The 12504-nt window shown below is 44.0% G+C and overlaps 1 protein-coding gene across 2 annotated transcripts in view; it reads left to right on the forward strand.

The window, feature by feature from the left end:
- Positions 1-2244: 2244 nt before the first annotated feature.
- Positions 2245-12504, forward strand: part of cntfr (ciliary neurotrophic factor receptor) — a 221234-nt gene continuing 210974 nt past the window's right edge. For both annotated transcript variants that reach the window (XM_047569166.1, XM_047569165.1), the window contains exon 1: positions 2245-2505. The gene's annotated coding sequence lies outside the window, so the exon portion shown is untranslated. The remainder of the gene's footprint in view (positions 2506-12504) is intronic.

Genomic DNA, 12504 nt, shown 5'->3' on the forward strand with positions numbered 1-12504 from the left:
AAATGGTGTGCACCTTCAATAATGCCAATAGGAACACTCACAAGAGTGTTTTCGCTTACGCAGAACTCTGGTTAGATTGAAGTTTGGCAGAACTATGCTGGCAGTCATATGAGTTCAATAAACGACATGAAGTAATAAGAATGACTTGCACAAAAAAGTGTTTTACAAGTGTTTTACATGGTCACTCGTATCCAATTGATAGCAGAATGGTAGCTTTTTCAAAACAAAATGCCTCAGGTAACCTCCTGAGTCAGAGAAGACCAGCCCAATCTGATTTAGTTAGAGGGAATTCAGTCGATTGAAAAGGGTGGTATAAACCTTTGAATCTATTCAGTACAAAACGATTAACCATGTAAATGCCTGATCCGGTCGTTTTTGTCCGATGTGATGAGTTTCCAGAAGCCCTTTTGGCATGTAAAAATGTTACACTCTGATTGATGTTTTGGGGCATGTAAGAGCACATGTTTCATACGAGAAGTTAAGCTTGAATCAGCTTTAATTAATCCAAAAGGGTTGAAGGAACACTTTTTATGTAGACGAAGTCTATGAGGGGGGACAAAGAAAATGAATCCCGTACACTAGTCACGCTGTTTTCAAAGTAGATTTGAAATGCCAGCAAATGTTCATCATAAGTATGCACTTGTGCTCTGATTGCATGTATTAAATGTACAGCATGTCCGTGAAGCGACAAATAAGAAAATTACTCATAATGACTTAAAGGGTGAGCAGCTGGTATGGATCTTCGTGCAGGATGGCAGGGGATACGTGGTACAGGTTTAAGCACACATTTATGAGCAGCTTTTGAGACAGTGTGCGAGTAAACACACACGATCTTCGCCGGGGACTCTGGGTCCTATGGGCTGAGGGTTTGGCCCTCTGTGGATCACTGGCTTGTTCCAGTCCATCCCACAGATACTTGATCAGTTTGGGATCTAGTGAATTTGGAGGCCAGGTCAACACCTTGTGCTGTTTTTCATGTTTTTTGAAGTGTTTCTAAACAGTTTTTATGTGTCTGTGTCATTGCTATGGGGTGGGGGTGCTAAGTCTGGTCTAGGTGGGTGGTACACGCATAAGTAACATCCACACGAATGCCGGGGCCAAAAGTTTCCCAGCAGAACATTGAGTTGTATCAAGATGATCAGTGTAATTTATTTCTCCTTTCAGTTGTCAAAATGTTATGACTGATCAGTGTAGGCACTTCAGTAGGCATTTAATAGCCAGTTCATATTAAATGAATGTAAACTTGGTTGTGATAACAGCAAAGACTTCAACTTGACTATTAATACAACAATAAATGACATTCAGTAGATATCCATTTCCGGTCAAGGTTCTCATCAGCAGCAGTACGGTGTTGGACGTTAAATGTGTCAGGAGCGATCCAATGGTATGCACGCAGTGTGAATATTGCACTGGCTGTATTTGTTAGAAAGAATAATGATACATCTGTGGTGTTTTGTAGCCTGTGCAATCTATCCCGCGTGTTTCCACAAGAGAGAATCTATCATCTCCTCAATTTGCACTGTCAAGTGAAATCTTTAAATATCTGAGACCGGGCATTGCTTTCTGAAACGCATCTCTTCGCAGCTTGCACCTATATGTTTCACTTGAAACACTCCATCTGCGGTGTTTTCCATTGTTGTTCCTTAAGGTATAATAGCTGTAATGCAATTGTATCAGCCTTGCAACAGAAGGTCAGCTTTAAAAGGTTTCCATTACTGAAAAGGTCAGAGCTTCCAGGTGTGAAGCACCATCACGGCCCAGAAGGAAAAGTCAGAAACGCACACACACACAAAAAAAGACATTTAATTGGATGAATTGTTTCTAATTGCATTAGATGCGCTCATTTTTTTTTTTTTTGTTTGTGTAAATGTGTGTCTTCTGGGATGCTCTTTAAGTTTGGTGTTGACAGCCCAAACAAACTGTTAGTGTTTGTGTGTGTGTGTCTGTATATCATGCACACATGCGTGCTGTAAACTCTTATTCGTGCCACATTTCCTCCCGTGTGTCATTGTGCGTAGCGTATGTCCCTGTGTGCGTGTGTGCACACGAGAGCGTGTGCGTGACAGGGCTGTTCCCTCCACTACCGGCAGCGGTGGCTAGGGGGTGCACTGTGGACACGGTGTGTGTATGGGCGAGAGAGAGTGAGCGAACGGGGGGAGAGAGAGGGGGAGAGAGAGAGGGAGTGAGAGAGAGAGTGTGTGTGTCTCAGTAATGTATTCCTGCCTGTGGCTGGGCTGGTCACATGGGGAGAGCAGCCTGTTTAAAACAGCCTCAGCTCGTTCACTCAGAGCAGTGCGAGACACAGAGACAGACGCACACATTCTCTCTCTCTCCCTCTCTCCGCGCACACACACATGCTCACGCACGCTGACTGCAACTTTCCTCTATCGGACTGACACAACACACTCGCCGGGATAGACACGCTCCCCTCGCTACAGTGGAGAAGAGGATAAGGAGTGACAGATCAGGAAAAAAAAGAAACGCAGAGAAAGAAAGACATTTCCAGTGAGTAACTGATTTTGATTTTCACGCGTTATTTTCCGCGTCAGTTTCTTGACTTCTTCAGCGCCGTCTGACCGGGACCTGACAGGGACCAAGAGGGAGGGAAAGAGAGTTGGATGGAGGGGTCTGTGAGGGGAAGTGGGTGGCAGGATAGCCAAAAACGAAGGGAAGGTGACAGGAGGGAGCGGAGATGTGGTGCTGGTTCAACACTGGATTACCTCTCCATCAATCTGTGCCTCTGTCTGTGGGATCTGATGCCGTTAATTAGCAGCGTGCGCTTGGAATGAGAGGAATGCCATTGCGCGGAGCCGGAGAGTGGGTTTGTTTCGGACTTGCGCTTTGCTGTGTGTGTGTGTGCGTCCGTGCTCGTCCTCTCTGTCTTTTGTATGCGATCTGCGTTGTGAGGGTCAGTCAAATTGATGCTGAGCAGATTCCCCGAGACACACGCTGCTGTGGCTGTGACTAACAGAAACCTATTGATATGCAGATGGAAGTGGATAGACCCGTCACTGCACTCTAGTGATATGAGTGATGTGTTGGCAGGGTTGGGGGGGGGGACAGCCTCACTGCCTCTTCTCCTTCGTGTCTCCTCTGGCCAACTCCGTCTGTATCCGTCGGTCCATCTCCGTCCCGCTGCTTCGCTGTCTCTGCCTCTTCCATCCTCCGTTCTCACTTTCCTCCCCGCTCATTTGTGCCGCCGCCACTGATCTCTTTCTCCTAACGCGCTCCTGCACTTGCAACTGTCTTTTTCTACTCATTTCGTTAACTTTTCTCCTCGTCCTCAGCCCCTTCTTCCTCTGTCGCCTCAGCTCTAAACGGTCCTTTTTTCACTCAACTCCTCGCGTCCTGTCTCATTCACTCCCCCACGCTGGTACATGCTGGTATACTTAGTAGATTCCTCAGTTGTGCAGAAAGAGAGAGGATCGCGGAGTTGTGAGGAGGGAAGGAGGGGAGGGAAGGCGAGAAGAAAGAGAGAGGAATGAAGGAGAAAGTGGAAGGAGGGGAGGAGGTTGGGGGGGGGGGGGCATTGAAAAGGCTGACACTGGCTTGGACAATTAGCCCGGGGAGTCCGTCCTGGGGTGCTATTCTGAGAGGGGCTTTGGCCCCTGGGCCCTGGGCGCTGGGTCACGGGATGCCTTGACCCTTCCAGTCGACAGCTAGGCATGGGAGCCATTATCACGGCCTGATTGATTAGCACTGAGCGGAAATCCCCTTTCTCTTCACTCCTTGGGAGCAAAAGACGGTTTTTGTCCTTTTGCTGCTGCTGGTTTAGTATCTGCCTGTCTGAATGTTGAAAGCTCTGCCTCCTTCTTTTTTTTACTGTTTCTGTTGTGGAGGTCTGGGCTCTATCGCTCTGAGGTCTTGTCTTCTTTCTCTCAGAAAGTGTGTGTGTGTGTGTGCATGAGTGTTGGAGTGGGTAAAATATTTTTTTATTTAACCAACAAGAAATGCACAGTTTGTTGGTGGACTTCCTAATATTCAGCGATCAGATCCGACTGTCTTTTTCCATTCTTTTTTTTTTTTTTTATACATTTTTTTTATTTACGCTTACTGTTCTCTGAACTTCCATGAGCTGTGCACCTGCAGAGATTGTTAGCGATGCGTCTAGAGCCTACCTGGATGTTGGGCAGAAAAAAACGGAGGGAAGGAAAGAGAGGGAAAACTAGGGGATCAGAAAAGATGTTAAGGAAAATTTGATAAAAGGGAAGAGCGGTGGTGGGGCATATACTGTGGGACAGCTTGGGAAACCGAGCGTCTCTTCTTGGTTTGTGTGTTTCCCTTTTATTGTGTTGCCATCTCCATCTCATTTCTGTGTTTTGATCTTCCCGGTCCCATCTCTCACTAACTCTCGCTACCCCTGCTCACCCCCCCCCCCCCACCCCCCCCACCCCCACCCCCTCCCCTCCTCAGACTGGGAGTTTAGCGGGGTGTTTAGCCCAGCTCACGGCTGATCAAAGCAGTATGTGTCAGGCTGGGCTTAGCCCAGGCACTCCTAATGGAGCACCGTTTTCATGCCTAGTTGGTGGTGGGGAGCGGGAGGGAGTGATGGGAGGCTGGGGGGGGGGAGAAGAAGAAGAGGGGGGGTTTGGAAATAGAAACACTGACGGAAAGTGTTCAAGGGAGGGAAAGACAGCTAGACTGGCAGGCGGAGAAAGGCTACGAGGAACAATGACACAGGCAAGCTGATTAGTTGGAGCGGACGGACGAGTGGACAATAATGACTAACAAGCAACGTAGGCAGAAGATGAAAAAGAAAGAAGTAAACGCCACTTGTCAAGAGCGCACACAGACACGTGAAGTGGAAATCAGGGACGTAGTCAGAAACTTGGGCTGTGGGGCAGCGACACGGGCAGCGAACGTCTTTTCAGTCCTGTTTGACTTGAGGGACCGAGCACCGACAGGGAATTGAGTTTAGGCCAGCGCAGGATAGCTTCCACACATGGTTTGATTTTAGGCTGGAAGCAACACCAGACGGGACGAGGCCACGAGGCCCGTGTGTGTGTGTGTGTGTGTGTGTGTGTGTGTGTGTGTGTGTGTGTGTGTGTGTGTGTGTGTGTGTGTGTGTGTGAGAGAGAGATAACGCAGAAGAAAAGACAACTGTTTGTGTGTGCCCATGTGCATGGTAAGCATCTGTGTGCCCGTCTGCATACACCCGAATGCCAAACAACACACAGGCAGGCGTGTTGATGTACATTGATTTTTAACGTTGCAAAAAAGCCGCCTACAGTTTTGGACACAGATTCTGAACATGGAAGATTTACTTCTTTTTATTAAGACTTTTTTTGTGGAGAAAAGGATTTTATGAGTTAACGAAAAAAATAATTGAAGTAAAAAGTCGGCGGTGGAGCAACTGACGCATAGATGGGTAGATCTCACGAAACTGTGAGAATTGAAAATTACGTTGGGATTGATTGTTTCTGTGGCTGCTCCAATTGTCCTTTACATACATTTATATTCATTTATCCCCCGTTATTAATAAAGCATCCTTCAATCTGTCTAATTCTCCCTTTTTTCCATCTCTCAATTTCTTTCCAGATCTTATCCGACCCATTTAATTCTCATCTCTTTTTCTCCTCACGTTCATCTTCTGTTGCTAATGCTTTTCACTTTCCCCTCATCCTTTTTCGTTTACTTTTCTCTCTCTCTCTCTCTCTCTCTCTGTGTCTTACATGCAGTACGCTCATTTTTTTTTTCCTCTCCTCACCCATCCCCACTTTGCAATGCTGATGTTTATGCTTCACACAGAAGAAAGGTAAGGTAAAACTAGGATAATATTTCCCCTAACATACTTACAGCCTGGGTAAACATCCTCAGACAGATGTCCGAGCGCGGTTCTGATCAGAGGAGGGCAGGGGGGGGCTGCGAATCGGTGCTGTAACGTACACAAAGCCTACAAATTGGAAGCCGCTGTGGAGAAAGTCGCAGGGAGGCAAAGAGAGACATCATCTTGAAAACTCACACAGATTTTGAAGATGACTGGAGGACTTTTTATTAGCGAAGCGCAGCGCGAAAAACATTTAAAGTGAGCAGCCGTCTTATTTTTAGGTGCCACTTAGCATCGCTGTAATTCGCTGGAATGACGCACATGGTGCTCGTCAAAAAGCTGCGCGCTCCTTGGTTAATGTGCTCTCGGTAAGCAGGTGTTTCCACTTGGCCAAAGTTTGTTAGCGGAAGGAACGCCATTCGACAATCATACATGTGTCGTTGCAGTTCAGAGAGACCAGATTCTTCTACGGTCTGCGCTGCATGCACAGGCCAGCGTCAGTTTGAGAAGTTTGGACCTCATATCCGAGTAGCTTACATTTACATGGACGCCTGTATCCTGCATTCTGCCTCATATAACCACCTTGATCAGATCAGACTGAATTCTCAAGCAAGAGGGGTGTGAAACTTTGATAATACATCGTCCGGGAACATAATAACTGCGTTAACGATCGATGCGATAGTTTTGCTCTGTCTGGAATGATTACATTCTTTCTGCACATGTTTGTGTTTGATGTTTGTATCTAGTGACGTGAGAAGTTTCTGGGAACCACAAAAAACTTATATTCCGACTGTGTTTTCCACAATTTCCACATGTCTCAGACTGGAATATTGGAATTTGGACTACGCAAAAACAAACATTTATCTTATTTGACCAGTGTATTTGGCACACATGTAAATGTTTAACCTGGAATATCTTATCAGAATACTTTCAGTCAGGTTAAAGAAACTAATAATGGGTCTATAGTAGATATCTAGTAAGTAGGATTGAGGATCACAGAGGTGAGAATGGTACACAGGTGTTTATTGTTTCAGATAAAGGGGGAAAGAGCACAACGGAGACATTTAAAAGCCAGCGCTCCACTCTGGAAATGCACAGCTCCCACGCTTTCCTTGTCTACCCTCTCTCTTCCTCTTTAGTTAGATATACCACTTGCTGTGTGCTTTTATCTAACTGCACCTAAGGGTGTGAAAACATGACAAGATTTTGTTAAGATTTGGCCCCAATTAAGGCGCCTCACAAGCATTTCAAAAGATCTGCATTTCACAACGGTTTCCTCTCTGCACCCTGAGCAGGAAGATCTGGCTCGGAGGGGGACTGGGTGTGTAATTATTTTGGTAATCCCAAAGAACTCCTGTGCTTTCTTTGTACATTTTTAATGTGGATGGGACTCTCCCGTGCCTTTCTAACGTCTAACTATAGTTTGGGATTTTAAATTATCAAAAGTTGTTCTAAGTTTGTCTTCTTGTGTGTGACATTTTTGGAACTTAAACCCATAAACCCATTCAATATTTGTTCTTCCTTTCCTCTCTTTTCTCTCTATTTTGTTTGCTTTTAAGACACAGCCTTTGCGTCTGTCGATTTGCAGCGCGCGTTCACCAGTGGGTCATTGTGCGCGTCACATTGTGCACGTCTGCTTTGCTCTGCTGTGTTCTAATCCTTAGACAGCACTCCCATTCAGCCCCCGTAACATTTTCACAGCCCGGGCGATATAATAGTTTGACTTCTATAACTTTCTGATCAAAGCGAACGAGGGATGAAAGGAGGGAAAGTGAGAAAACCGTTCATGAATATGCATCACTCACCCACCCTCTCGACATGAGCTCATGCTAGTCTACACGCATGCAGACACACTAAAAGACACACAAAAGTTTCCCTTCCTCCAGTAGGGGGCAAACACCATTAAGTGTGTTTTTACCTTGCAACATTTGAAGGGGATTCACATTGTGTTACTGTGTCAGTGGAACAACATGCAGCAGACTTTAACATGCACATGGCGGAAACGTGCACCCACTTAATTTTGAATTCTGACACAGTATAAAACCAATTTCCTAAGACACACTCAGACAGTATATAATTGCATCTTGAGGATAAACGGTTGGGAGTAAATGTTCCTCTAGGCATAGGTATAATACACTACAGTATGTACACAGCCCAAGAATATATGATGAGAGAGAATCGTTAGCTATTCAGGGGAAGTAGTTGTGGGACGTGCATTCCTTCCTGTGTCTAACCTTCTGTGTTCATATTTTGAAATGGATGTAATTTAAGTCAATTAACCGTGCCTTTATATTGCAATTAGACCGTATCGGATGAACCGAAAAAACTACTCCTACCTTTTTATTCCGAAATGCTTTTCGTCTGTTTTAATGTGCGACCTTGCTGCGAAGATGCAAATTTAGCTTCTACTTGTTGACAGGTGATGACAATATAATATAACACCTTTTCCCAGAATTTCTACTCATTATACTTGGACATGAACACAGCGTTAGCATGCGTATAGTGTGTACTAATGTTAGTTATTCCTAAATGCATGGCTTTAATTCTACAAACAGGAGGTATTGTCTGCTTAATGCATTTGTTTTTTTATGTTTTTTTTTTAATTGCATTAATACAACTACACACAGCTTTGGTCCAAAGGTCATGACAATCACCATGTGTGTTACTCTGTGTTTTTGTATCGCTAACTTTAACTAAAGATGATGTTCTTTGCCCACCCATGATATTTCCTGCTACTTATTAACGTTGCTCTTATTTATTCTAAACTAAACCCAGTTGTATCATGTTTGACGGCCCTGATTGTGAAACGATCAGTCATCCGATCTTGATACTGTGTAATTTTGCCTTTTTTTCTGCATCCAAATGCAAGGTGGCAAACAAGGAAAGTGTCGCTGTCAGGAAGAGTCGCTTGTTTTCATAGAAAAAAACTGACAACTCAAGAGGTGAAACAAGGAGAGTTCAGGCTTGAAAGTGAAGGGAAAAGTTGAGTTTTGCAACTTTCACAAATCCTCTCACCTGAGGCCGAATAGGAGAACACAATAGACGCTGGAGACCAGGCAAAAAAAAAAAAAGGGGTGAACCTAGGCATAGTTTACAACATATGTGACTTCTCGAGGGAGGGATTAAAAGAGACAAGAGGACTGGAAAGACATCTCGAGAGGTGAGGACGAGGTTAACAACAAAAGTGATTGTGGTCAGAGGAGGAGAGCGAGAAAAGTGTAAGAACATGTGGGATTCAATTATGGAGCAGAAGACGGTTTACCATCAGGCATGATTGGGACTGAGGAAGGTGGCAGCAGAGAGGAGGGGAAGAGATGAGTGGACGGGCCTTGCAGAAGCTAACAGCGAGCGTGATTGTGGTCAAATGTGGTAGAAAAAGACTGAAAGAAATGGGAGGCTGTGTGGAGGGAAGGGAGGAAATTAAAGGTTAGGGTAGACCATCAACAGACACAGCTGTGATGAGTGTAAACCTAGACCCAAAGAAAGGATGGAACCGAGGGAAGAGGAGGACGGTGAGCACATAGCAGGCTAACACCATTACGGCCACTTGTGCGATTGAGGTCAGACAAGAGGAAGATGTACAAAGATTAGAGAAAATGAAAGGGGACATGTAGGATCGGCCGGGAGTGGAGGTGATTCTTGGAGGTAAGATGTGACTGTGGTTACTGGACAGAAGACAAATGCTTAGAGGAAAGACAGAGATAAGAGACAGAGATAAGGCCACAGTTTAAGTTAACTTCACAGAAGTAATACTTGATGTGATTCTGTGTGTTCAGACAGGTGACAGTGGCAGGTTTGGAGCTAAAGGCAAATCATCAGCTCTGTAAAAGTACTGCATGCCCAGTGCAGGTAGATAGATAGTGTAACACTTTTTGTTTCTTCTTTAAACAAACCAACCCCCATAGCGTCTGAGCGTTGGTTGTGGTACAGTGTTATATTCAGGTCTGGTCTCAGTGAATCAGCAGTGGGATGCTGAAGCACTGCCATCCTCATTCATTTTTATGTTTACTTTTTATATATATATATGTATATATATATATATATATATATATATATATATATATTTTTTTTTTTTACTCAGACCGAAATCTGACATCACCACCCCCGTGTGTAGAAAATGTTCACCAGTCTGAGACCATTCCACAATATTAATAATGCACTGCGTTAAAAATGCATGAATTTTCCATCAATTGGAAAGTCATCACTGGGGGTGTTCACTTTATAATAGCAGGCAAATATCTTTATATTGGGCCTATAAACAATACATTGGGTTGTGCCTTCGTTTCTAAAAGAGTGCATCATTTTTTTTTTTGCAGGTTTGTGAATGAATGCGCTTTCTGTATGAGTGTGCTCCTGCTTACTGCCATCGCTTTCCACATCCGTCCATAGATTTGCACATTGGTGTGTACATAAGCTCGCCTTTCTGCAGCAGCGTGTGCATGCGTGCGAGAGTGAGTGCCTCTCTCGGAGCTGGGGGCTTTTAATCTATTAAAGCCTGATCCTTAAACACTAATCAATGTACCCTTTTATATTTCCATTACAGTGCAGAGGGAAAGGGATAAATAAAGCATGACAGTGGAGCTCAGTAGGGGCCACACAACACTGAAAAATCCCAACGGTTGTCTGTGCACATGAAAATGCTCGACTTATTTGGGTATAAAAACAGATTCATTGTGTTGATAATTGATTATTTTTATGCAGTATTGCGTTTAGCTCTTTGGGAATTAAAAACAACAAAACAAACAAAAAACAAAAAAAAGTGACATCACACCTGACAAAGGACATATTGAATTCAATTAAATTGTTACATTAACATTTATTTATAAAGTGTCAATAACAATAGTGATTTTCTCGAAACGCTTTAGAGAACCAAGCTTGAAATACTAAATGGTAATTCTTAAATACTACTTGTTTTTCATACATTTTATTTTTATAGTTTCCCATTATTTCTGTTGTCTTATATTATTTTCACGCTCACCTAAATTATTGTTCATATCAAGGAACATAACATCACGGATATCAAGAGTTAAATGGGGGAAAAAAACAAGCACAGAGAAGATCAGAAGCTGCCAGCTGAGAGTTAAGAAACTTCAAATTTTATTTTGAGGTGAAAGTGAAACATATCAATCAAAATAAATCACCCTGCAGTCTGTAATGGCCGTTTGCATCATCCTTTCCCGTATAAGTTTAGCCAACCTGACAATTTGTTTAAACTGGCTCCTTTATCCCTTTGACTTTGAAGAGTGATTTTTGTCTTCCTTCGGTTCTCGGCAGTTAAATTAAGTGGGATTTTTTCTATCAGAACCAATGTTAAGTCCCGCAAAATAAGCTTTTATAAACCATGATTATTGTGTGATACTCCAAAGAAAGCCCTGTTTCACCCATCCAGGCAGCATTTCACTTTAAATCAGAAAGGATTTAATCAGAAGTTTCAAAGAATGCAGTCAAAGCGCTGTACGTAAGGTGAATTTAAATCGAAGCGTAAAAACTGAGACCCTTTCAACTGCGTGTCTACAATTAACAGGATAGACACTGTTCGTACCTCCTGTCATTTAGACAGATAATAACTGGTACTTCCTTAAGAAGCCGTAGGTTTTTAGCCTCCGTGGACCTTTATTTGTACCGTTACTGCATGATGCAGTCCCTGTAGACTATGTTAGACTGGTGATATATGCACTGTAGAGTTCAGCTGACAGGAGAGACCTCTTATGAGCGCTACCATCTTAATGATGATTTACATCGAATGACTGCAGTGCAACGGGAGGCCACTGGTGGCCGCGTTGGGCCCCGCCCCGTTTAAAGCCGCTAAACTGACAGCATTTGCATCTTCTCAGAACACACTTTATTAGCTATGCCTGCGTATGTACATGTCCCTCAACCCCAATTAATTTGGTACACTTAAGTGGCAGATTTGCATGAGACTGTGCTTCCCGCTTGGAGGATACTTTATTAGTGTTGTCTGGGTAACCCACACCCCCATCCCCAGCCAGCCTGCACATGCACACATTTATTTTACCGCGCTCAGCCAACAGTATTTTCTCCGCAGGAGTGTACGTGTGTGTGTTTTTCCGCTCCACTGTGGTAGTTTATTAGCAGTGTCTCCTTTGATAGTTAGTGTGCACGCTTGATTATGGCTGAAAGGGAGTGGGCCGGGCGCTTGGCCGGAGAGGAAGTCTGCCTAATGATATTAACAACATCCTTTATTGGGTAGCTACTGCAGGCGGAGGGAGGGTGAGGAGTGAGGGAAGAGAGAGGGGAGGAGGGGGAATTGAAAGAGTGGGGAGTAGGAAGGAAAAGGGGAAAGGGGGAAAGAAAATTTCGGGTGAATCAAAAGGACAGTGTGTGTAGAAGCAGGGGACTACCTTTCTGTGAGATTTAGCCAGAAAATGAGAGAGGACTACACAAATGTAGGCCAAGTAAAAATAAACAAATCCATGAGAGAGGGATAATCTCAAAGCAGTCGACCCTGTCCCAATACGGCAATGGTGGGCATTCTCATATTCTTCTGAGATATGTAACTGTCAGTCCCTCTGAGGTCCTCTAATAGAAACTTTGCACAAATTGCCTAGCAACCCTGTCTGGTTCCATCATGAAGGTACACTGGGGGATGTGTCTGTGAGAGCTGGGCAGGGAAAACAAAAACAACTGGAAAAAAAAAAGCTAATTATTAAAATGAATGAATGAATTTTCTAGTCACAAAGGTAATTGACCTTAAAGATAAACGCAACAGGCCTTCG

This window comes from Mugil cephalus, chromosome 19 (genome assembly GCF_022458985.1).
Source record: "Mugil cephalus isolate CIBA_MC_2020 chromosome 19, CIBA_Mcephalus_1.1, whole genome shotgun sequence".
Taxonomy (NCBI): Eukaryota; Metazoa; Chordata; class Actinopteri; order Mugiliformes; family Mugilidae; genus Mugil; species Mugil cephalus.